Raw genomic sequence first — 26,230 nt, 5'->3', positions numbered from 1 at the left:
GGACGGGTGACCCCAGGACTAGACTCCAAATCCAGACACGGTGGCATTCCTGCCATCCTCCTGCACCTTATTCCCAGCTGTGTGTCCTTCCCTGCGCTCCCGGCTCCCCATCCTCTCCTTCCTATCACCCTGCGCTGCACCCACCCCAGAGAGGGCCCTTCCCCATGCCAGGCCTCCGAGGCAGGGAAGGGATGGACAGAGCCATGTGGGCCTCCTGCTCTGGGGCCCTACCTCTCCCCTGCTCACTGGGGTCCCTCCGTGCCCTGGTCTTCCTGGGTGTCCCTTGTCTCCCCTGTTCTACCTGCGATCCCTCCCTCCTCTGGCTCCCCTGGGCCACCTGGTTTCCCCTGTCCCCTGGATCACCTGGGGTCCCCCCTCCCCTGGAGTCCCCTGGCTCCCTAAGTGTCCCTCTCCCTCCCCTGGCTCACTTCTTCAGGGGTGAGTCCTTCCTCCTGCTTCGACTCCTCAGCAAGGGCCGAGACATCCAGCTGTGGGTCTGGGGAAAACAATTCTGCCGGGAATCGAGGGTGAATGACTGCCTCCACCTCGGACAGAAAGAAGAGGCTGTGAGCATCCTTGGCCAGGAGTGGCCTGTGACACAAGAAGACCAGGAGGGAAAGTGAAAAGCAGAGACCCACCCCCACTCTCCTCCACAAGGCGGGGATGGTCAGCACACACACACACACACATGCACATACACAGTCACCCAGAAAAGAGCACATATACAGATGCACATACACAGACACACAAAGGCATACACACAGACACAAACATATACACACATACATCTGCGTAAACCTCCCCTAACACCAGGCTCAGGAACAAGGAGCTGAGCTTAAGTCCCATCGGCCTGAGCAGAACCCAGATCTTGGGTGCTGAGAGTTCCATGCCCTGGCATCTTGTAGACCCCAGGCTCCAGGCCCAGCCTACCTTGGTGACAGAGTGTTCCCGGGAACGCAGCTCGTCAGTGTAGCTCAAGAGACACGGGTCCAAGTAGGTGTCGTCCTCTTCCTGCTTCAGCTCATTTCCGGCCTTTCCACATTCTGCATCTGAGTTGCCTGGGGCTGAGTGGACGGACCCCACCAGCGCCTCCATCCTGTCCACATCCTCCCTCACAGCCTCAGGGGGAATCTCCTTGGGCGCCTTGGGCTCCGGGTTCCGCTGGGATCTGTGGGGCTTCGGGTGCGAGGGCTGGGCCCTGGGGCCGGACATCCTGGGAGCACAGGCTGAGGCAGAGCAGGAGGAAGGGAAGGAAGGTGAGGGACTCCCGGTCCACCTCCTGACCACCGAGCGCACGTTGGTGAGGGCATTGTTTGGGGGACGTTGATGTGGGTGTGGGAGGGGTCAGGACCATCTGAAGCCTCATGCACAGTTGGAGAGGGGAGGTTAGGGGGTCATCTAAGAGAGTCACAAGTAAGGAAGTGGGGAACCTCCAATTTTCTAGGGGTCTCCCCATCAAGCCCACTTCTTAGGCAGACTTAGTGTGGGGTCCTTTGACAGGGAGGTGTGAGAGGAGTTACAAAACTGACCAAGTCAATACCCCCTAGTGAAAAACGGCAGCTGAGACCCCCCCCCCACCCCAGCCTCGGTGGCTGTTTTGGTTGAAAGACCAATGCCCCTGTCTTGAAAGAAAAGGATCCACATGGGGACGGTGGCCAACCCTAGGCCCCTGTTACCTGTGCCTTCAACTCCAGTGGGAACCTGGGTGCCTGGCTGAAGGCCCACTTTCGGGGCTGGGGGCCCCCGAGGATCCAGCTTCGGTGGGTCCTGCGCGCACTGCATCCACTGCAAATTCTGAATGTGCATATCCTCCTCGGCTGCAAATTCCATGAACCTGGGGGGTGACGGAGGCACAGGCCACCCTGAGAAAAACGCCTGGGTTCTGGAGCCCAACAAAGGCAGCCAAGAATGAGGCACTGGGAGAGGATGTGCCTTGGGGCCGTCAAGGCCCTGTGAGGTGCTGTCCACAGGAGAGAGCTGCTCCTGGAAGTGATAAAAAGATCTGGAACCCTTCCTGCCTCACCAGCACTGCAGGGCATTCAACAGCATAGACCCAGGTCGCTGAATTGAACCAGGTCAACGGGACACATGGCTGACCCAGGGGGCACCCTCCTCATGCCCCCGTCCCCATCCAGGACCACATGCAGGGCTGCCAGCCAGAGGCTGGAACAGGCATGTGCTCCCCACAGGGGTCCTTGCCCGAATCCAGGACCCTGGGCTAGGACTGAGAGTCCTGCAACATAGACCTGGAGACAGGGCCCAGGAGAGGCTGGACGATGTGGATGCTGAGCTTAGAGGAGAGTCCTTCCCTTCCTCTGAGAGGCGCTCGTTTGTTTGGTTTTGTTTCTTAAACCAAGGGAATTACCATGGAGCAAACACTGGAAGGGCCGGAGACCCTTGGGCCGACGACAGCTGGCTTCCCCAGCCTCTTCAGGGATACCAGGGTACCCACTCAGGGCACTCTTCATGAGGAGAGGTGGTCCCAAATCTATGTTAGTGGCCGCCAGCCACCCACCACTAAGGAAGCAGCAGGCTGGCGGGTGGAGCTCTTTCCCCGGCCCAGCCCATATGGCCGGAGTGGGACCCCTACTGGACTCACAGCTTCACCCTGCCCCGTCCTGAGACCTTCATGTCAAGGTAAGGGTAGGTCAAAATCAGGGGAGGGCAGAGCTCCTGGTGGAGGAAGGACAGAAGTCTCAATCTCTCAAGGTGAGGGAGGGGTTTCTGGGGGACAGTAGGGCCCCTGGGCTGCGGGGACCCTGTGCTGGGTGACAGCCCTTCTCCTCTGTCCTCTCTGATGCGCACCCCCACGGCCAGACCCTGCCCTCACCCACTCGCCTCACCCTCCACGCAGCCCCTGGGCCCAGGACGCTGACTCACTTTTGCGCCGTCTCGTAGTAGGTCTTCCGGTCAAGGTTGCTCAGGCGCCGCCATTCCTGCACGGCCCTCCACAGTCCCTCCTCCAGCAGCATGGTGGGATTCAGGCGGGCCACGGATCGAAGCACTGGGCTGTAAGCCCTCGGGGTCAGTCTCCGGGCCCAGCCCAGCCCCCACCTGCCTGACCCCACCCGCCCATGTGGACCACACATCACTCAACCCAGAATGACTGAGCAACAGGAGGGTGAGAGGCGGGCGTCTGGGAGGGCAAAGACAAGCCTTCCCGGCCACTGCTGTCACCGCCTCACACTCACTCAAGGATGACCATCCACTCCCAGGCTAGAGCTGGCACATTGTGCCTTGGGGAGCTCTTTTCCTCCTCAAGGCTGCATTTTCATAATAAAAATCACTATCATCAATGAGGCATGGCAAGTGCCAAGCAATCTGCTCACACTTCATAGATTAGTCCAAGGCGTCTTCTGCACAGTCCTCTGAGTGAAGTGTAATTGTCCCCTTTTTACGAGGGATCGGAAGTTTAGGATGGAAATGCCTGCCAGGCTCACAACTCTAGTGGGAGAGAGCCCACGCCCTTAGGAGAGCTCTACCATCACCCTGTTCCTAGTGGAATTCTCCACAACGAAGTGGAGGCATGCATAAAGCGCTCTCCTGGGCCCCGCGCTCCTCCCCCTCCTCTGAAGTGACCTCCCCTGGCCATGTACGCTCAAGTCCTGTATGAAGGACACGGCACCACAGGAGAGTGCGGCATCCGCTCCTCGGCTCCTCACCTTACACCACGACCCTCTCTGACTGCAAGTCTTCAGTCCATATTACCATGAGAATCATGGAAGAGCAAGCTGGCCAGACTCACAGGGTGGTGGGGCCAGTTGAGATAGGGCACATGTCAGTCCTGATGTCACGGACTGGCAGGCCCACCCATGTGACCGACAGTGTGCCTTCTCATAGCATGGACATCGCCCTCACACCTTCCTTCCAGTATCCCTAGAAACCTAACGTGCGAGTCCATCCCCAGTTCCTCTTTATCTAAAAGCTCCCATAAGCTCAGGACCCCCTGAGCGTTCACTCACATGAGAAAGCAGGAAAAAGCTTCTGCATCAGGACTCAGGCAAAAGTGTCTCCGGGCCAGGGGCTTGACGTGCTGCCAACGTCGGAAGTTACTGTACTCTCTCTGGGGGTTAGAGGAGCCATCCTGCGAGGCGTTGGACTGGTTGGTGGCCAGGCGGCCCTCCCTGGAAGTGCCATGTGGCCATGGCCCAGAGTTCACTGGGCGAATGAGAGGGGCCAGCTGGGCAGCTGGTGGTGGAGCTTGAGGGGGAAAGCCTGGGGTCCAGCCTCCCTTGCCAGCCTGACGTCCTCGAGAGGGAACAAAGACTCTGAGCACGACCGGGCCAGTGTCTGTTCGGATGGGCCTATGAAGAGCCTCAACATCAATCTCTGGTGGGCAGGCTTCATCACTGACCCCTCGATGGCGGTCTTGGTCGTGCCTCTGGGCACCTTGGCCGGCGTGGGACTCAGATGGACTTGAGCCCATTCCGGGTGCACTGTGGCTCGGGGCTGCCGGCCCACCCTCGTCCTCTTTCAAGGCCAGGAGTCGTTTCTGCACCAGCTGGTAGGAGGGAGGAGGACAGTGACGGCTCCACGCACACGTGTGAGAGGAGGAGCACTGGGCAGTGGGACAATGGCCCTGGGGGGGAGGAGGGGACGGGTGACCCCAGGATTAGACTCCAAATCCAGACACGGTGGCATTCCTGCCATCCTCCTGCACCTTATTCCCAGCTGTGTGTCCTTCCCTGCGCTCCCGGCTCCCCATCCTCCCCTTCCTATCACCCTGCGCTGCACCCACCCCAGAGAGGGCCCTTCCCCATGCCAGGCCTCCGAGGCAGGGAAGGGATGGACAGAGCCATGTGGGCCTCCTGCTCTGGGGCCCTACCTCTCCCCTGCTCACTGGGGTCCCTCCGTGCCCTGGTCTTCCTGGGTGTCCCTTGTCTCCCCTGTTCTACCTGCGATCCCTCCCTCCTCGGGCTCCCCTGGGCCACCTGGTTTCCCCTGTCCCCTGGATCACCTGGGGTCCCCCCTCCCCTGGAGTCCCCTGGCTCCCTAAGTGTCCCTCTCCCTCCCCTGGCTCACTTCTTCAGGGGTGAGTCCTTCCTCCTGCTTCGACTCCTCAGCAAGGGCCGAGACATCCAGCTGTGGGTCTGGGGAAAACAATTCTGCCGGGAATCGAGGGTGAATGACTGCCTCCACCTCGGACAGAAAGAAGAGGCTGTGAGCATCCTTGGCCAGGAGTGGCCTGTGACACAAGAAGACCAGGAAGGAAAGTGAAAAGCAGAGACCCACCCCCACTCTCCTCCACAAGGCGGGGATGGTCAGCACACACACACACACACACATGCACATACACAGTCACACAGAAAAGAGCACATATACAGATGCACATACACAGACACACAAAGGCATACACACAGACACAAACATATACACACATACATCTGCGTAAACCTCCCCTAACACCAGGCTCAGGAACAAGGAGCTGAGCTTAAGTCCCATCGGCCTGAGCAGAACCCAGATCTTGGGTGCTGAGAGTTCCATGCCCTGGCATCTTGTAGACCCCAGGCTCCAGGCCCAGCCTACCTTGGTGACAGAGTGTTCCCGGGAACGCAGCTCGTCAGTGTAGCTCAAGAGACACGGGTCCAAGTAGGTGTCGTCCTCTTCCTGCTTCAGCTCATTTCCGGCCTTTCCACATTCTGCATCTGAGTTGCCTGGGGCTGAGTGGACGGACCCCACCAGCGCCTCCATCCTGTCCACATCCTCCCTCACAGCCTCAGGGGGAATCTCCTTGGGCGCCTTGGGCTCCGGGTTCCGCTGGGATCTGTGTGGCTTCGGGTGCGAGGTCTGGGCCCTGGGGCCGGACATCCTGGGAGCACAGGCTGAGGCAGAGCAGGAGGAAGGGAAGGAAGGTGAGGGACTCCCGGTCCACCTCCTGACCACCGAGCGCACGTTGGTGAGGGCATTGTTTGGGGGACGTTGATGTGGGTGTGGGAGGGGTCAGGACCATCTGAAGCCTCATGCACAGTTGGAGAGGGGAGGTTAAGGGGTCATCTAAGAGAGTCACAAGTAAGGAAGTGGGGAACCTCCAATTTTCTAGGGGTCTCCCCATCAAGCCCACTTCTTAGGCAGACTTAGTGTGGGGTCCTTTGAAAGGGAGGTGTGAGAGGAGTTACAAAACTGACCAAGTCAATACCCCCTAGTGAAAAACGGCAGCTGAGACCCCCCCCACCCCCCGCCTCGGTGGCTGTTTTGGTTGAAAGACCAATGCCCCTGTCTTGAAAGAAAAGGATCCACATGGGGACGGTGGCCAACCCTAGGCCCCTGTTACCTGTGCCTTCAGCTCCAGTGGGAACCTGGGTGCCTGGCTGAAGGCCCACTTTCGGGGCTGGGGGCCCCCGAGGATCCAGCTTCGGTGGGTCCTGCGTGCACTGCATCCACTGCAAATTCTGAATGTGCATATCCTCCTCGGCTGCAAATTCCATGAACCTGGGGGGTGACGGAGGCACAGGCCACCCTGAGAAAAACGCCTGGGTTCTGGAGCCCAACAAAGGCAGCCAAGAATGAGGCACTGGGAGAGGATGTGCCTTGGGGCCGTCAAGGCCCTGTGAGGTGCTGTACACAGGAGAGAGCTGCTCCTGGAAGTGATAACAAGATCTGGGACCCTTCCTGCCTCACCAGCACTGCAGGGCATTCAACAGCATAGACCCAGGTCGCTGAATTGAACCAGGTCAACGGGACACATGGCTGACCCAGGGGGCACCCTCCTCATGCCCCCGTCCCCATCCAGGACCACATGCAGGGCTGCCAGCCAGAGGCTGGAACAGGCATGTGCTCCCCACAGGGGTCCTTGCCCGAATCCAGGACCCTGGGCTAGGACTGAGAGTCCTGCAACATAGACCTGGAGACAGGGCCCAGGAGAGGCTGCACGATGTGGATGCTCAGCTTAGAGGAGAGGCCTTCCCTTCCTCTGAGAGGCGCTCGTTTGTTTGGTTTTGTTTCTTAAACCAAGGGGATTACCATGGAGCAAACACTGGAAGGGCCGGAGACCCTTGGGCTGACGACAGCTGGCTTCCCCAGCCTCTTCAGGGATGCCAGGGTACCCACTCAGGGCACTCTTCATGAGGAGAGGTGGTCCCAAATCTATGTTAGTGGCCGCCAGCCACCCACCACTAAGGAAGCAGCAGGCTGGCGGGTGGAGCTCTTTCCCCGGCCCAGCCCATATGGCCGGAGTGGGACCCCTACTGGACTCACAGCTTCACCCTGCCCCGTCCTGAGACCTTCATGTCAAGGTAAGGGTAGGTCAAAATCAGGGGAGGGCAGAGCTCCTGGTGGAGGAAGGACAGAAGTCTCAATCTCTCAAGGTGAGGGAGGGGTTTCTGGGGGACAGTAGGGCCCCTGGACTGCGGGGACCCTGTGCTGGGTGACAGCCCTTCTCCTCTGTCCTCTCTGATGCGCACCCCCACGGCCAGACCCTGCCCTCACCCACTCGCCTCACCCTCCACGCAGCCCCTGGGCCCAGGACGCTGACTCACTTTTGCGCCGTCTCGTAGTAGATCTTCCGGTCAAGGTTGCTCAAGCGCCGCCATTCCTGCACGGCCCTCCACAGTCCCTCCTCCAGCAGCATGGTGGGATTCAGGCGGGCCACGGATCGAAGCACTGGGCTGTAAGCCCTCGGGGTCAGTCTCCGGGCCCAGCCCAGCCCCCACCTGCCTGACCCCACCCGCCCATGTGGACCACACATCACTCAACCCAGAATGACTGAGCAACAGGAGGGTGAGAGGCGGGCGTCTGGGAGGGCAAAGACAAGCCTTCCCGGCCACTGCTGTCACCGCCTCACACTCACTCAAGGATGACCATCCACTCCCAGGCTAGAGCTGGCACATTGTGCCTTGGGGAGCTCTTTTCCTCCTCAAGGCTGCATTTTCATAATAAAAATCACTATCATCAATGAGGCATGGCAAGTGCCAAGCAATCTGCTCACACTTCATAGATTAGTCCAAGGCGTCTTCTGCACAGTCCTCTGAGTGAAGTGTAATTGTCCCCTTTTTACGAGGGACCGGAAGTTTAGGATGGAAATGCCTGCCAGGCTCACAACTCTAGTGGGAGAGAGCCCACGCCCTTAGGAGAGCTCTACCATCACCCTGTTCCTAGTGGAATTCTCCACAACGAAGTGGAGGCATGCATAAAGCGCTCTCCTGGGCCCCGCGCTCCTCCCCCTCCTCTGAAGTGACCTCCCCTGGCCATGTACGCTCAAGTCCTGTATGAAGGACACGGCACCACAGGAGAGTGCGGCATCCGCTCCTCGGCTCCTCACCTTACACCACGACCCTCTCTGACTGCAAGTCTTCAGTCCATATTACCATGAGAATCATGGAAGAGCAAGCTGGCCAGACTCACAGGGTGGTGGGGCCAGTTGAGATAGGGCACATGTCAGTCCTGATGTCACGGACTGGCAGGCCCACCCATGTGACCGACAGTGTGCCTTCTCATAGCATGGACATCGCCCTCACACCTTCCTTCCAGTATCCCTAGAAACCTAACGTGCGAGTCCATCCCCAGTTCCTCTTTATCTAAAAGCTCCCATAAGCTCAGGACCCCCTGAGCGTTCACTCACATGAGAAAGCAGGAAAAAGCTTCTGCATCAGGACTCAGGCAAAAGTGTCTCCGGGCCAGGGGCTTGACGTGCTGCCAACGTCGGAAGTTACTGTACTCTCTCTGGGGGTTAGAGGAGCCATCCTGCGAGGCGTTGGACTGGTTGGTGGCCAGGCGGCCCTCCCTGGAAGTGCCATGTGGCCATGGCCCAGAGTTCACTGGGCGAATGAGAGGGGCCAGCTGGGCAGCTGGTGGTGGAGCTTGAGGAGGAAAGCCTGGGGTCCGGCCTCCCTTGCCAGCCTGACTAACTCCAACAGCTGAAGCAGTCACAACGGTCCCCATCACAGGGGTTGCTACGAATACGGGTGCAGGACATGAAGCACTCCTGCTGAGGGCCCCTGCCGCGCTCCAGTTGAGGGGGGCCTGAGTAACGACAAAGGTCTGAGTCTGGGGGACCTCCACTGTCCTCCCTTGTGACCTGACTTGAACAGTGAGGTTGCAAGCCCCAGGGGCACTGGGGCCACGGCCACCATTAGCCACCAAAGGCGTCCTGGGGAAAGCTGGCAACAGCAGGCTGCTGCCAGGAGGGAATGCTGGCGTGATGGGACGTGGCAGGTGCTGCTGCCAGGGTGGCCGGTGCTGGGCGCCAAGAATGGGTGGAGGGAAGGGCACTGCCGTGAAAGTAGACAAGGAGGCCCCGGGGCTCATGGTCATAACCGTTCCCAGCACTGCAGATGCTGTGGAGGCAAAGGAAAGGAGTGAATGCAGGAGGAGAATGGGCACGTGGCACTGAGGCTTTCTGTGGCATCAGAGTGTAAATCTCCACAGGGGAGGGACACTTGGACAAGGGAAACTGTGCAGCGTGCAAATGTCTTCCAGTGATTTTCATGCCCTGACCTCCAGTTGAGAATTATTCCACTGCTGACCCCGCGCCCATCCACCAAGGTCCCTGACCCCTGTCTGCCGAGAAGAAATCGCCTCAGCAAGCACTGACTTGGAGAGCCTCCCTAAGGCACCCCCTGGCACCTAAGCCTCACAGGCTGTCTCCCAAGACCTGGAACTGTGTGGACATCCGCTCTGTGAGAAATGCCCCTCAGCCGGCGTACTAGCAGGTAGGGACCTTCTCCAAAGTAAGTTCTAGGCACCCAAAGGCCCTTTGTGGACAGGTATTGTGTAAAATATTAGGGCCCCACCTCCTCCTCAGTCCTCCTTTTCCTGATGCTCAGTAGAAATCCCCTCTTTCTTTCCTAGCCTCACAAAACAAAACAAAATGCTGGAAAATATCTCTCTAATGGAATCCCGATACAAACCCAGAACACTGGCCCAGAATGCACCTGCATCTCAGAACAACCCACAGCAGACACGTAACATGGGCCAGGTCCTGCCACCCCCTCCCCAGTGCCCAGAGTCACTGTCATCACTCAGGAGTTCTGTTCCTAGGAGGCGGGGGTGGGGGGAGTGGTGTGTGAGAAGTAGGCACGTGTCCCTTAGATTCTGTCATTTCACAGCCAGTGATGGCTGCAGAGGATTAAACAAGGGCCAGGGAATTGTCATGTTACATTGGTCATGGGAGTACAGACCGCCTGTGGTCCTTCCCCCTCCAGCTCCCAATAACGGAAAGACAATCTGAGAAGCAGGCATAAGCCAGTTGCCATGGCGATCAAGTTGTCTGGATCACATCCCTGTTCAGGAAAACAAGGTACACACCACGCTGCACCTAATTAACCGGAACAGGTGTCATAGGACGTTTAATAATAACACAGAAGATCGTCTTCCTGCCCCTGGGCTACACTCCTTCCCCCTTTAAAAGAGGAAGCAGCCTTCACAGACATTCCACCCGAAACAACCCCACTCCACATCTGTCCCCTGTCCATGAAGGAGTGACAGGAAATATGAACAAACTCTTCCTCTCAAGGCAGCCTGAGGGTCCACCATGAGATACTGGACGAGATGAAGTAGGTCTGAAGTACTGCGATTCCACAAAAGGAAGAACAATTCAGAGCAACTCAGGAACCTGAGCCCTCTCTTGGCTGAAGTTACACGGTTGCCCATCCCCTGTGGAATCCAAAGCAACAGTTGCCTGAACTGAGAAGTGAGCTCTGGGCTGGGAGGAGTGGACGAGGTGTGGGCTGCGGCAGTTCGAGTAACCTCCTGCCTAGCTCTCGGAGAGGACACTTCACTGCAGGCGTGGCCACACACAGCCCCACTGAATAGCTTTCTCACCAAGACCATCTCTCCCCACGGCCCCCTGAGACACAGTATGCTCCTGTTCAAATCCCGTAGAAAGATACGGTGAGGCAAGCTTCAGGCGCCTCAGGAACACAAGACAGGTCTAGGCTTTCCTCATGACCCTCCCTGTGTCACCACCAGGACATCACACACATCCTTACACACACGTTTCAAAGTGGCTGGTCTCCCTTCTAGAAAGAATCAACCTGCCTGCTGCCATCCTTTCTCCATAGCCAGGGCGATTCCTCTTGATCCACCTCCAATGACCCCTCCTCCCCAGTGCAGTCTCAGGTTTCTTCAGGCTCCCCAGTCTCCCAGGTGAAATGTCCTTGTGTGTCCAGGGCTCTCTTCTCCCTCTACTTCAGTCCAACTGTGTGCCCACCGTGAAGTGTCACGTGTGAACCCGAAGGATGGGAGGGATGGCAGGGTCTCTGAGAACACACCCCCAGCCTATAGGCTTACCTCCTTCTGAAGCCATCCTGCAGGCTTGGGCACGGACTACTGCTGCCTGGTAGCCTCCATGAGAAAAGTCAAGACCAGGACCCAGAGAGTGACCTGCTTCAGCAGACGCTCAGGATCCAAGTGAAGGAGGGCCAGGTTTGAATCATAAAAGTAGAATGTGGCTGAAACGTTCTGCAGTGGGGGAGGGGCAGAGGGCACGTGGGTCTGGGTAGGGTGGGGGTGGGGAGACATTCCACGAGGGCTCTGGCAGGTAGGCAAGAACCGGAAGTTCCTTCCACCTCACACAGTGGCAACACAATTGGCGTGGGCCTCTTTACGCAGTTTATAGACTGTTTTCTTGATTCACGGCACCGAGGTTGGACTTGACGGTCCCTTCCTTTCACTTCTTTTTCCATCAACCTAGTTTTGTGTCCCTCAACACACTCTGCTTCCTACCTGGCTCTTGACTTACTTCAACAGAGACTAGACTTCCTGAACAAAATTCAGAACTGTTAGTCTGATAAACACTTGGGTATTTATGGCCACATGGAACTGAGTATTTGCAATTAGGATTGTCTCAGCAGATCCAGTGTCTTTGACTGCTGTATGTACATCACTCCTAAGGGAGTGGTCCTTGTGCTCCAACCAACATCCAGCAGGACCAGCCTTACTAATGTTCCTTTGTGCTGGAAAGCCCCCGTCCATGAAAAAACCATCATGCAGCCCCCATGTCCAAGACCAGAATTCACTAAATGTCTTTCTCATAGTATTCCATGATTGTAAAAGATTTAGTTTTGTACCTTTTAAATGATTTTAGTATAATATTTTAAGCGAGCCACACCTTCTCATGGTTCAAAATTAAATTGTGCAAAATGGAATATGCAGTGGCGAGTCCTCCTCCCACCTCTTTCCCCTGTCAACCCAATCCTCTTTCCCGGAGGAAACCAGTGTTATCTCTTTCACTAAAATCTTCCCAGAGATACGTCATGCAACTAAAAGCGAAGGCAATCTGTTTTCAGTTTTTAAAATGCCTTCATTTTTTTTCTAGTTGAAAATTCATATATGTTCCAATATATCTGAGGATATTTCCAATGATTGTCTTTGTACGGGTATCGTGGCTCCTCTGTTTCTGCACTAGATTCCCAGAACAAGAATTTCTAGTCTCTTAAAATTCAAAGCACCTGAAAGAATAGGGTGGCTCGATCTAGTAAAGAAAAGTAACAAATGCCTAACTGAATTTGACTTTTGAATTTCACATAAACAATGAATTCATTTTTAGTACAACTTTGTCCCATGCAACATTTTGGACATAGTTTTACTGCAAATTATTTCCCTGTTCATCTGAAATTTACATTTAACTCGAAATCTGTATTTTATCTGGCAACACTACCAAAAATTCAGAACATACTAAGCTATTCTCAGTTACTCATCCTTATGACAAAGAGAACTTGGAGTGACGAGACTCAAGTGTGCACCTTGGCTCCAACAGAAAACACAACTGTAAACATCCACAAAATCTGCAGGCTCTTTGGATGAAATGGATTTGGAAGAGTCATCATATAGCACTGAACATCTTGGCTTCGTAGCGGTAAGGACAGAAGTAAGGAACAAGAAGGCAGAAAATCTTCTTCTCTTTCCTTATTTTAAAGGGACTAAACACCCTAGAGCCCTGGTTTTTCTAGGTGTTAAAAGTCCACTACCCATGAGATGAATGTGCACCTTGACACAGTGCCAAGAGTTTATCCACCAGTGTCCAATCCCCAGACAAGCCCACTTCCATCGAAATCCTAGCCTGCAAGCCCTGCTTACAAGTTTGTTCATTTCCTGTCTGCATTACATACACTTGCTCTTTACAATCTAGGCTCATCATTGCATATGGCCCCATCTGCATGGGAATCATGGTAGCATTCCTTTTACAAAACTTGTTTGATTATGATTTTCATATTGAGAATCCATGTCAGTCAGTTTACCACTATCAAAATGATATGAAAGAGTATTCGTGTTTTGTGTCGTGAGAAGAGAGGACTGTTAGGAAACTTGTCAAGGGAGATGAAGGCTGAAAACCTCAGAGGATGGCAACCAAATCACTTGGGAGACGAGATTCTCTCACTGCTGTAGCTGCAGTAGAACTCCAACTGATTGTGGGGTGTTGGGGAAGGAAACAGAGGTTTAGAAGGACTGTTCCACAGTGTGAAAAAGACTCCTGTTGGTGCTTAAGAAGTTCCTTGCCCCTTGTCAGGAAAAACTGACTCCGAAGAAGATGAGAAGATAAGGTGAGAATATTTCAAGCAACATCATGGTGAACTTTACATCTAAAGAAACTGCTGTCGGGGGCTGAAAAAAATAAACAGTTTGGGAATATCGCTCAGTACTGGAGCTTTTACAATGAAGGAAAACGCATATGATTTTCACCCAATAACTTCATACTAGAGGGATGGTGAGGCAAAATATTGTACCCAGGCACTCGAGAAAGGCAGGCTTCCTTGTTGCTTCCTCCCTTTGTTCAGTCATTCAACCAATTATTTACAAGAATCTCACTCATAATTCTGATACAGGATTTGAAGGACTCTTCTCAAGGCCACTGATACAAAAATTGCACTGTGCAAAAATTAGCCAGTCCCAATTCTGCAATCACTTTTGTAATACTTCAAAATCCCACACCCCAGAGACAGAGATCATCAAATTAGCCCAAATGTAATTTGGGAAGAGCAGTCACAGAAGGGAGTATCTAAAAGTCCTTTGGATCATGATCTCTGACTATTCCTGCACAGAGGCTGCCGGCAGGCGTTGACTACTGAGAAGAAACAACTCTGGACATGCATCACAAGCCTCAGAAGACAGTTCATCTTCCACTCAATCACGAAACATTAAAGAAATGAAGAGATACCATGTTTGTGTCTGGTGGAGTTTTCAAGTCTGTGCACTTGGAGGCGCTTAGTGCTGTTAGATGTGAGGGGTCTTCAGAGGCATCCTGTTGAGTGAGAAATGCTCTAATCTTGCAATTGACCAGAAAGAGGATCTGATGATTGAAGTTTCTTTGGGAAGTATTACAAAGTTAGGGCAGTAAGTTGATCCCGCTACTATTTTTGTTGTTGTTGTTGTTTTTTAATGCCAACTGAAAGTCTGCAAGATATTACAAAAAAGGAGGGAGGGAAAGTAAAATTGTTCCCATACTACCTGCTGTGTTGAAATTGGCCCAGATTGTCCACTCTCTCTCAAAGTTATTAAAAAAAAAAAAAAAAAACCGTACAAAGGAAACACCTGTGAATCAACATTTATTGAAAAACCTCCATGTATTAAATACACTGAGAAAAAATATTCTAGTAGAGTAAATACGTTTGGAAAAACTCTAGGAACGGAGTCAGGAGACAGTATCTTAAGAGTGTTTCCCAGGTCTGAATTCTTTGCTAGAATTGTTTAACGGAAACTTCAGGCTTGCTAGGAAAAAGGACCTACTGTTTTTTGAAAGGCATAAACAAGAACCAAGGAACTGCAGTCCAAAGGGCATGAAAGCACTTGCCCCAATTGGAGGCTACTGTGCTTAGAGCAGAGCTCTCCAGAACTCTTTGTAGCTAAGTGCATGGGTTTCACGTGTGCAATAGAAAACTCACGAGTGCACATCTCACAAGAGCTGGTTTTAAGAAGAGACCATCACGAAAGTTCCCGGCGAGGAGCGTCGCCAGAGACGCTCCGCAGCGTGCCCGACACTCCACCTCGCTCCTCTCTGGCAGAGAGCTGCCAGAGCAGGTCCCCGCGCGCCCCGCGCCTGCACGCCTGCGCACGCTCACTAGGGCGGGGCTCTCGGCACGCGGACCGCCGTCCTCCAACTGCTCCTGGCGTCAGTTGGGGCAGTCGGCTCCGGAAGACAGGAGCGCATGCGCGAGCGTGGAGGGTGGGGCCCCAAGGGCCGTCCGGCGGGGGAGGGGCCTGTCATGGCGGCCTCGAGAGTCAATTCCAGGAACCCTGAGGTAAGGGGTACGGGGACTTTTGACCCCTCAGGTGTCACCGCTCTGCGCTGTTGTTCACCCTGTGGGTTATTTGTGCCCTTGTCCGTGTAAGGAGACTCCCCACAATGTGGATTCACGCCCCCATAGAGCTCGATTCCCTTGAGGGGTTTACCCCAGGGTTATTGGCCCCACTGGAGAGCCGGCTGCATGAAGTGTTCAGTGAATGCGAGGCCTACAGTGGGGGGGAAATAGTGTGTGTGAGCTATTAAACAGGTGCCGTTCTAGGCTGCGCGTTCTGAAGAGTACAAAAGCTAGAGGGACGTTCCTGCGAGTTGAAAACCCTCATCTGGTTCCAAAGGTGTAGCTCAGGTGATTGGAAAATGAGTGAAGAGCGAAGGAACACACTCATGGTTTCACTAGTGTCTTCCTTCTTATCATAAAAACATCAATCACCACTTATGTCCAAACTGCATTCTTTTGTCAGTGATGGGAGCAACTTTGCTGAATGTGGTAATAAACATGTATTTGTAGTCTGATGTCACATCATGATTGATTTGCAAGCATAGATGGGGTCTGTACATATTTAATTGGTTGGTGGGAATCTGATATGTAGTCAAATGTGTGGGTTGGTTTTGTCTGTGGATGTTTGTGTCTGAAGGGAGGTCGTGCCCGTGTTTTTGTGAGAGCGTGTAAGAGTGAGTGTTGTACTTGGAGGGTGTTGAGATGTGACACAGGCATACTCAAGGAGTTGGTGGTTAGGTGTTTGTAATTTGGTGTTTGGGGAATATGTTTACATGTGTTTTTTTCACCCATGAATTTGGGGATTTATGTGTGTCTAATGGTGGATTTGGAAGGATTATCTGCATACGCATAAGGGCAATGTCAGGAAAAGTAGTGGTGTATATTACTTGGGTGTCCAGTCTGTTTATTTTGTATATTTGGGGAATGTAGGATGATCATTTGTGTATTCAGGGCATGTTGTATGGTTATGGGGTGTTTGTGTGTGTGCATTTTCAGGAGCTGTCTATGTATATTTGGATGTGTAGAGGGCAAGTCTGTGGCTATTTTATGGGACTGGTGGATGTTGTATATGTAGGTATGTTGTGTTTGTATGATTCTGTATTCTGCAAGATGGCAGAGTTAGTTCTGTGTAAGAGGTTGGGAATGTGGGGTTATATATATGCCAGTAGTGTGGTACTGTATGTGTATTTGGAACAAAGGGCATATAGGATGATATTATTGCATATTTGTAGTGTACTGGGTAATTGTGGTTCTATTTGGGACTTGTGGAGAGTTATGTGTTAAATGAATTTGTGTGTGTATTCAAGGGGCATGGCCACTTGGAGGAATATTTGCTGAGGCTGTGCATTTGTAATTTTCAGTAGGAGCCTCTGAAGCTTATGTATTTTGGGAAGTGAGTATATGTGTATCTGATAAAGAGGTGGGGTTCTATGTTTCTACAGGGAAGTTGGACAATTGCATTTCTATGTATTAGAAATATGTGATACGGGTATTTGTGAGTACTTGCATATGTGTGAGCTGGCTCCTAATAGCTAGGGATAATTTGATATATGGAAGTTGTTTCATAAATGGTTTGCTGGAGATACTTCCATGTATCTTACTTGTGTATTCTAATCTGTGTGTGTGTCCATCATCAGGTTCATGCATTATCAAAGTTTGTTCATAAGGTATGGAGTTGTTAGGAGTATTCAAAGTGTATTTCTTTGGAGAATGTTAGGGTGTTTATACATGTGTTTGGTAGGAGTAAGAGGTGGTCTGTCTATATATTCGGGGTGAGGGTAGAAATATATATATATATAAACACCCCCACACATATACAGTTTATATGTTGGGGTAGTGGTGGGGAGCTTGTATTCTGGAGAGGTAGCATAATGTATAGTGTTTGGGAGGGGATCTGTATGTTCAGGGCTTGGGAATATTTGCATGTGTGTGTCCATAGGTGTGTGAGAATTGTGTATGTATAATAGTAAGACTGCAGAGGTTGTCGGTGTTTTTCTGTTTTGAGTGTGTCTGAGCATTTGGGGTGTACACTCATGAGTAGTTTGTGGGTGTGTGTATTTGTGATTTGTGAGTATAGCAGGAGGCTTAGAGTCCTCTATGTGTCTATTTCAAAATGTAATGCCTGAAGAATTGAGTGGTGTTGCTTGTATGTGTGTTCTCAGTATTAGTGAGGTGGACTTATATGTACCGTTGACCCTTGAACTACACACGTTTGAACCACACGGGTCCACTTATAGTGGATTTTTTTTCCAGTAAATACTACAGGACTACTACACGATCTATGGATGCAGAACCACTGCATGGAGGGTTGGCGCCCTAACCCCCAAGTTGTTCAAGGGTCAGCTGTATTTGATAAGTATAGGTTATTTGTGGCTGTGTGTGTTTTTGAGTTCCTGGGGCTTCTGGGGTATGTATTCTGGGGGATGTGAGAGTTTAGTTTGTGTGTTTGGAAACCAGTAGACGGTGTAGGTTATGTGTGTGTGCAGGAATCCTGGAGTATATGTATTTTAGGGCTGTGGGACTGCATATGGGTCTTTTTTGGGTTGCACGTGAGACAGTTGTGTACTTGGTGAGCCTGTGTGTTTAGGTACTCAGTGTGTACATCTGGATGGCATATTGGTTGCACGTGTTTGTTTTCAGGCCCATGTTGTGCGTGTATATATAGTTGTGAGAGCGGAATGTGAATATTCAGGGTGAGTCAGGTTTCGTCTGTAAAAATTTAGATAGTAAGAGGTGGTCTGTTTGTGTATTTATTCAGGGTGAGGGTAGAAATGTACGTGTGTGTTCAGGATATATATATATATATATATATATATATGTATGTATATGTACAAACACATATGTATATGTGGTATCCTTTTGGTTCTATATCTGTGGTGGGAGTTGAGGGGTCTACTTGGGGTGTAAGTGGATTGTGTGCACAAATTCATAGGAAAAGGTATGGGATGTGCTGGAACTGGTTCATACTATCTTGGGATAGTCAATGGTGCATATCTCTTCCCAGCTCTGTGTTCAGTGATGTCAGGTGGGTAGCTTGAAATTGGTCATGCTGGGAATATTTATACCATGTAGATAGCATAAGTGAAGTCTTTCCCACCTTTCTCAGAGAGGTTTTTAGCGCTTACCAGCAGACCACTGATGTGCGTGTTTGGATGTATGTATGTATGAAGCAAGAATATTTGGGCATCGGTTGATACGTAAGGGACACCCATGTGAATTGTGAGTGGGGCACCTGGGGCTATGGGCCCCTGTATATGTGCATTGACCCTGGTAATTGTGAATCATTGCATTGCTCCTATCAGGTTGGTCTGTTCTTTAGGGCCAAAGAATCCCCATAAATGTTGTAGATTCCCAGTAGAAATCATGCAGATGGATACAGGGGTGTCTGTACCTTAGGCAGGTGGACACTCCTTCAGCATTTGTGTGGTCCTAGCATCTGTGTCCCTAGAAGGGGGGGCCTGGTGGACAGATGGCCATGCAGAGCAGAACCTTCACATGTGTGTTGTTGGCGTGACAGGCAGCAGTCAGAAAGTCACGGGGCTTCCTGGATAGGAGGTCAGATGACCAAGGGCTCTCCCAGGAAAATACCCTGAGAATCAGTTGGACAGCCACAGGCGTTACTGGCTCTTCTGGGGCACAGCTGACGTGCAAGGACACCCTCCACATGGGGTCCAGAGCCACGTGTCCCTGAGCCCAACTGCCCCAGGGTGGTGGGAACTGTTGCATATCAGGCTGGTCAACTGTATCACTAGGTCTCAACCAACCTGTCTCCATGGAAATCTAAGTCCTCAGGGGTAGGCAGGACCTCTAGGGATCAGTGAGCTGACTAGGACAGGGGTGGGGAGGCTTTGTCCCTGAGGGAGAGTTGGGGACTGAGACCTGGAGAGCCTGGGGAGTCCCACTCTGAGGAGATATGGCTGATATGGCTCTGATGTTCCCAAACCCTTTAGCCATGTTCTCTGTTCTTTTCTGAAGGCTCATGATGCTTCTAGCAGTGGGAAGCTTATCTCAGTTTCATGTTTCTCTGATAGGATGAACTGACCCTTTTATTCACTATTCCACATCGAGCTGCAGACCCATCAGATGGAACCATGTGATCATTGTGGCCACCAGCTGACCCCACAGCCACCTTCTGCCTCCCTTGGACCCACCCAGGAATTTCTGAGCCTTCTTTATGGTGAGTCTTGTGGCCTTTTCTCCCTCATTGGGAATCCTCCTGCCAATAAAACATGCTGTGAATGTTAACAAAAGGAAACCTCAACTAGAATTGGAGTCTGGAAGGCCCGTAGAGGGAGCTCTCATGCCGTGTCACTCATCATCCATGACCCCAACAGGAAGAGGTCATTCACTGACCCCAAACAGGAAGTGCAACCACTTTACTACCCCAGCTGGAGGAGGGAAGACTTCCTTCCTGGCCAGCAACAAGAAATAGAACATAGAAATAGCTAATAGAGAATTCCGCAGTTTAGCCAATGAGAAGCCATTGTCACCTGAAGTTTCACTTTCCTCCAGTGAACTTTCATTTTTTCCCTTGATGATGACTTTCTTTCCTTGTCCCACCCTCTTTACTTTGAAATCCTTCTGGGACTTCCCTGGTGGTCCAGGGGCTAAGACTCTGCTCTTCCAATGCACGGGGCATGGGTTCGATCCCTGGTCGGGGAACTAAGATTTCCACATGCCATGTGGCGTGGCCAAAAAACAAAAAGCCTTCCATGTTGTGTAACCCGTTGGAGTATCTCCCTTTCTGTCAGATGAGATGCTGCCTAATTCATGAATCGTTTAATAAAGCCAATTTATTCAAAATTCAAAGTAAATCATCACATTTACTCAGTTAAATTTTGTTTTTTAATACATTGGTGGCATTCAGAGGTGGCCGCTAACAGTTTCATATGTACCCCTCCAGAAATGTTCTGTATCAAAATATGTATGTGCACTTTTCTAAAATCCACTCTTATGATTCCTCCTGCTAACAGGATGATTTTATGATTAAATGCTTATCTTTTTAAAAAGCAAAAGATAAATATATTGGTGGCAGTGATGGGATCTGAAGCAAATTTCTGATAACGTTTGGGACAAGGAGAAACAGGTGTAGTGCCCACAACTCCTTTGAGTTCACTGTCTTTCTTGCCATTCCTGAAGGTTGTTGGTAAGCTCCTCTTGGTTTGAGCTCCATTCTCTTTGATTGAGTTTGTGCTCGCAATCTAATTGGCTTTCCTTTACAGGGCAGGTCAGTTTGGCTGGTAGAGGATTCTCCCTGAGGCCAAACCCCTAGCCTTTCAAATGGAAATTCCCAGGACACAGTAACATCTCTTGGTTATTGCCAGTATATTTTTGACTGGGAAACCTTAGCCCCTAATTTTGTTCCCTGGATTCCACATTGCGCACGGCTGGCAGTGTAGTCTGCACTTCCCCATCTGTTTGGAATCAGCCCTCAGTTTCCATGCTTGGAACTGTTGGTGGCAGCTATAGTTCTCCAGTTTGTTTGGCATCAGTTTGCAGTCCCCATTCCTTGGGATTTGCTGGTTGGATCTTTTTCCTCAGTCCGGGGATCCCTGGGAATTGGTGGTGGTGCATACCAGGCCTTCTTTTGGCCAGGACATAGTGACATCTCTTTGTTACTGCTGATATATTAAGGCGCAGTTCTTTTGTGTGTTCTTTTGGGTTGACAAAGGCTAGCTAAGGAAATGAGATCCTTTATCACCAAAGAGTTGAGAATGCCAGCTTCTGGCACACCTGCTTATTTTATATTTGAGAACTACGTTCCTGGAGGCTGTAGATATTTAGAAAGATGGCAAAATTATACTAATATTGAGCTAGAATTACAATGGTCATTGTGGGGAATGTTCCAGTTAGACAAGATTGTTCATTTGAGGAAAACACTGGAGAGCAAGGGTTCCCAAATTGGACAGGGAGAATGAGATGCCTGCTTTAGTTGCTATGTAAAAGTTTAAAGAAGGTTTCAAGATTCCAACATAGCTTCGTTTAGAGACTTAGAACAAAAAGCTAATGAAATATTGAAGAGACAAAAGGTACCTGAAACAAAAGACCATAGGACGGATGTGACTGCAGATTGAACTCCTACTGTCCCCCCCTTTCCTTTTTCACCTGAGTACTCTTGTTTTACTCATTTTCTGTCTGAAATACTTTTCTATTCCCAAGAGAATATTTAACAATTGCCATTTAAAGTAAAACTAGCTGAGGTTGCAGGTGAGCCCCCTCAGGTGTCCTTTACCCCTTGGTCAAAGACTGAACTGAGAGCTATAGTCAAAGAATTCTCTAAACCTAGGGAGGAACCCCCAACATTTTTTTGAAGAATTTAGAGTCACTGTCACGGCCTATGTCCCCAAACTGCTAGATCTTTATCCGCTTGTACACATGTTGGTAGGACTGGGGGAAGCCCCAGAATGGACGCGGGAAGCAAAATGACATAATCCCTAGGATGATATTCAAGATCCTCAACCTAAAAAGGCTTGCAGAATAACAAGTAACCTTTTATAAGCTATTCCTAAAATCTTCCCTGCTCACACTTGGTCTATTATTAATTGGCCTAATAATGATTGGCCTATTATTCACGCATACAAACAAAAGAGGGGTGAATCTGTGGAAGACTTTAGAGCCAGTTTGTAGGCTCTCTTTTTACAGCATTTGGGGTTGCAAGCAATAAAAAGGCCACTCAGCCTACTTTAACTGCCCTCTTTGTAAATGGATTATCTTCTGAGATTAGTGGACTGATTAAAGGGCAGAAAATAGGCTGGGAAGCTGTAGGCCTGACTGAACTCCTGACTGTAGCTGAGCATTTTGAAAGGACCTTGGAGCAAGATCACAAACAGAAATCCACCAAGCTCATAGCCTTACAGTTACAACAGCTCTAAGGCAAGAGACACAAAATAACACCTAGGCCTCCCCCCATTACAACCTCCTAGGGGTCCATGATCAATTCGATGACCCAAAGTTGATGTTTCATTTGTAATCAGTGAGGACACTAGAAAAAAAGGTGTCCTCAAAGGTCCTATGCAAACTCTTCACAAATGCTCTCATATCTGTCTCAAAGGGAGGGCCCCCCACCATGACCCTCTCCCCTAGTTGGCAGAACTCCAGAGGTTCTCTGGTAAACGATTGCGAGCAATTACCTTAAACAGCCCAGAGGAAAATAGAATGAAAATTAATGATAAACTGCCAAATTTTAGTTGATACTGGAGCTATGCTTTCTACTTTAAACCCCACTCTCATATTCTACTTTGAAATCTACATTAAACCCTAACCCTAACTGTAAACGTAATTACCTAACCCTTTAACACCCTAGCCCTAGCCCTAGCCCTAGCCCTAACCAGATCTGTGCTTTCTACTCTAAATCCCACCCTCAAAGAACAACAGGTCCCTCTGAGTCAAGAGGATGCTTCCATGGTGGGAGTACCTAATAAAGTTCAGAGAGAATTTTTATCTCAACCAAGATTCCTTTTTGCTATGCAATATAGCCCCAGTTAACCTATTTGGTAGAGATCTCTTTTGTAACTTAAAAGGGCCAGTACATTTTGCCTCCAGTGGAGATCTCACCTTAAAGTTTCCTGATCAACTTGAACCTGATTATTTATGTTCCTTACAATCTGTCCTGGACATAAAAGAGGAAGTTCAGCACAAGTTCTCTAATTTGATGGAGATGCCTGCAAATTTGGGGGCTACTTCTGACAGTGTTAACATCAGAAGAATAAAAAAAATGCAAACCTATAAAGATTCAGATAGATGTAGCTAAACCTCTCCCTAGGTTTCCTCAACAACTATTAAAGCCTGCGGTCATACAAGGTCTCACACCTATTGTAGAAGACTTAATTTCCCGGGAGGTAGTCATTCCTGTACTCGTCCCTGCAGCATGCCAATCTTGCCTGGTTGGAAACCTGGCAGGATGGCGATTTGTCCAGGACTTGGGAGCTGTTAATAAAAATAGTTATTCCCTGTTTTCCTGTTGTTCCAAACCTAGCCACCCTTCTGTCACAAGTTTCAACTGACTTGGAATGGTGTACTGTTGGAGACCTTTGTTCACCTTTCTTCAGCATCCCGGAGACCCAACAGCCAATATCTATATGCCTTTACTTGGAACAATCAACAATATACCTGCACTTTTATGCCTCAAGGGTTCACTGGGACCCCTTCTTTTTTCTCCCAAGTACCTCACCAAGATTTAAGTACCCTCTAGTTCCCTGAGAAATCCACCTTTTTACCATATGGAGATAACCTCCTGCTGTACTCAGCTACTGTAAAGATTCCATAAGGCATGCATAAAAGATTCAATTTATTTGCTGCAACAGTTAGCTGAGAAAGAACACAAAGGAAAAATTACAATTATCCCTAGAAACTGTTCATTACCTAGGACATAATCTAAGCACTGAAGGAATTCAGCTATCTGCAGAGAGAATTCGGCTGATACAGGAACTTCCTAGACTCACAACTAACTGCTAGCATTGTGGATTTCTAGGTTTAGCTGGTTATTGCAAGCTCTGGGTTCCAAATTTTGCTCTGTTACCTCTTCCACTCTATGAACTTATTAAAGATTTAGTCCCTGAATCCTTTGCTTGGGAAGATAAACATAAGCAGGCTTTTACAAGGCTAAAACAAGCACTGCAAGAGCTGCCTGCCTTAGGGTTCCCCAAATGATCAGGTTCAGGTTGATCCGGAAACTTTAAGGTGAGATCTCCACTGGAGGCAAAATATATTAGCCCTTTTAAGTTAGCAAAGAGATCTCTACCTAATAGATTAACTTTAGGTTATTCAAAACCTTTTACTTGATTTGTGCATGAATGGCATAATCAGGCCCCGCGGAACTATGTGAGCATGGTAGTAAACATAGGCCTTTTGCCTATTATAGCATGCAACTTGAGTCAGTTGCTTATGCCTATCTCAGTTGTCTTAAGGTTATAGCCACAACTGCAAATTTAGTGGAAGCCTTGGCAGATTTGACTCTAGAAAATGAAGTTTATTTGCAAACTCCACACATTGTCCACAGTCTTCTTAACTCTGAATTGGCAACGTTTCACTGCAAGTGTCACTAGATTCACTTCCTGTGAAATCCTGCTTTCACCACCTAATCTTTATCTTAAACTTTACAACGTTCTCCATCCTGCTGCACTACTACCTCTGTCTCACAAAGGTGAGGACCATGACTGCAAGGTAACAGTGTCCCATGGGAATTCCCTGGTAGGCCATTGCTTGGGACTCCGAGCTTCCACTGCAGGGAGCGCGGGTTCGATCTCTGGTCGAGGAACTAAGATCCCACAAGCCACGTGGCGCAGCCCAAAACAAAAACAAACACAAAACACAAAAACAAAACAAACAAACAAAACAATGTCCCATTTTGTGACACCGTGTCCTGCGTAAAGATGTTACCAAGTCCAAGCTTGCTGTGCTTGCCGCACGACAGGCCAATAAACGGGAGATGAGGTGTTGAGGCGAGGAATATGACTTTATTCGGATGGTGACAGGGAATACCTGGAAGGGAGTTTTCCTCTTCCCTGACTCATATGCTGCCACTTCCCGTTTAGGGTGTCCCAGTCAGCCTCGGTGGGGTCAAGGGATGATTTGCAACAGCAGCAAGAATTGCAGCAACATAGGAGGCACTTACCTCAGCGGGATTTGCCCGCTCGGGGTGCCATGATGCCCCTGGTAGAGCTGCCTCTGTCATGGGTTAGGGCCGTGTGGGGAACTCATGGATGTATGTTTGGGGTATAGGACGGTTTGGGGTAATAGTAAAGCTGTGTAGAGACTGTGTATGTGTGATCTGGGGAGAGATGAGGGGCCTGAGTGCCTTTATGAGTGTACGGTTGGTGTAGCATGGTGCGGCTGGGTGGTGGGGCTGGTTCTGGGTGTTTTGAGGCTCTGTGTGCAGGCATTTGAGAAGAGGTAAGGGTATGCATTTTAATGTTTTGTGTGTTGGATCTGTGTGTATTCAGAGTATAGGGGTTATACATATGCTCATCCTGTAGGGTAAGAGTTTAGGGAGTGTATTTTTGGTGTGGAGGAATTTGCAGAGACTGGGGATGTCAGTGTAAATTGGGGTTGTTAGCTGTGTGTGTATAATCAGGGGATGTGACAGAGGCTGTTTATAGTATCTCAAGAGGGAGATGGGTGTATGTTTGTATTGGGGGTGTGAGTTCATCATGTGTTCTGGGGGGAGTATTTAGGAGAAGGTTGGAAACATTGTGTCTCTCTGATGGTATTTTGTGTTTGTCTCAGCTTCTGAGGCATTGTACATACGTGGATGTTCACAGCTGTGGGGGGACTGTATGTGTTATATTTGGATTTGGGGGGTTGTGTCTTATATTAAGAAGTATGTGAGTTTGGTTTGAATGTATTTGGCTATTGTTGAAGGGTTTGTGTGTTTGCATTGGGGGGTTATATGGGGTTGGGTGGATTTTTGTGGGATGTGAGGATTTCGGTGTTTGATTATCGGGGGCCGTTGGGGGTGTGTTTTTGTATTCAAGACTGTGGCTGTGATTTTATTGGGGTTTGTAGTGCATGTATATTGGAGCAGGAGGGTTCTGGGCACACAGGCATCTGCTTATAGGTAGGGAGTTTGTGTGTTTGAGGATGTTTGGAGCTCTGTGGGGCTGTGTGATGGTGGCACAGGCGACTGTGGGCAGGTGGAGTGTGTGTTGGGCTGGAAGGGAAACTCGAGGGCAGGTTGGTGACTGTGAGGCGCCCATGTGAACTCCCACGTGGACTGACCTTTGTTCCTTCTGACCTTCTATGGCTTGTACCCATCCTGATCTTCTGTGGCAGCTACTCCCCTGGAATGGTCAGCAATACTCTGCTCATTCTTAGCCAGATGAGTCAGGAAACGTCACTTCCTCCGGCAGCTGGATGTGTCTCTTGCAAGTGAGTGGTCCTGGAGTCCAGGGTGCAGGACTGGTGGACAGATGCAGAGTGAGGCTGATTCCCCCGTGAGCCCTCTCCTCAGTGAGGTGGCCAGGAGATCAGGGCTGTGTCTCCAGAGGGTCAGACATGGCCAGTCCTCTCTAGAATGTGCTGGAGGGGCCAACTCATTGAACGGACCCTGCCAGGAGATA

The 26,230-nt window shown here is 50.3% G+C and overlaps 1 protein-coding gene and 1 long non-coding RNA gene across 5 annotated transcripts in view; one reads left to right on the top strand and one right to left on the bottom strand.

Annotated features, from left to right (window-relative positions):
* Positions 1–26,230, bottom strand: part of LOC309661718 (stearoyl-CoA desaturase 5-like) — a 386,110-nt gene that overhangs the window by 219,408 nt on the left and 140,472 nt on the right. The window lies entirely within an intron of this gene.
* Positions 15,062–26,230, top strand: part of LOC309661721 — a 141,667-nt gene continuing 130,498 nt past the window's right edge. For all 4 annotated transcript variants that reach the window (XR_014264174.1, XR_014264175.1, XR_014264176.1 and 1 more), the window contains exons 1-2: positions 15,062–15,173; positions 19,205–19,350. This is a non-coding gene — a long non-coding RNA (uncharacterized lncRNA). The remainder of the gene's footprint in view (positions 15,174–19,204; positions 19,351–26,230) is intronic.

Source organism: Balaenoptera physalus (genome assembly GCF_965194825.1).
Source record: "Balaenoptera physalus genome assembly, chromosome: 5".
In the NCBI taxonomy this organism is placed as follows: domain Eukaryota; kingdom Metazoa; phylum Chordata; class Mammalia; order Artiodactyla; family Balaenopteridae; genus Balaenoptera; species Balaenoptera physalus.
The sequence above is the reverse complement of the archived record's forward strand: the minus strand, read 5'-3'. Positions and strand labels throughout refer to the sequence as shown.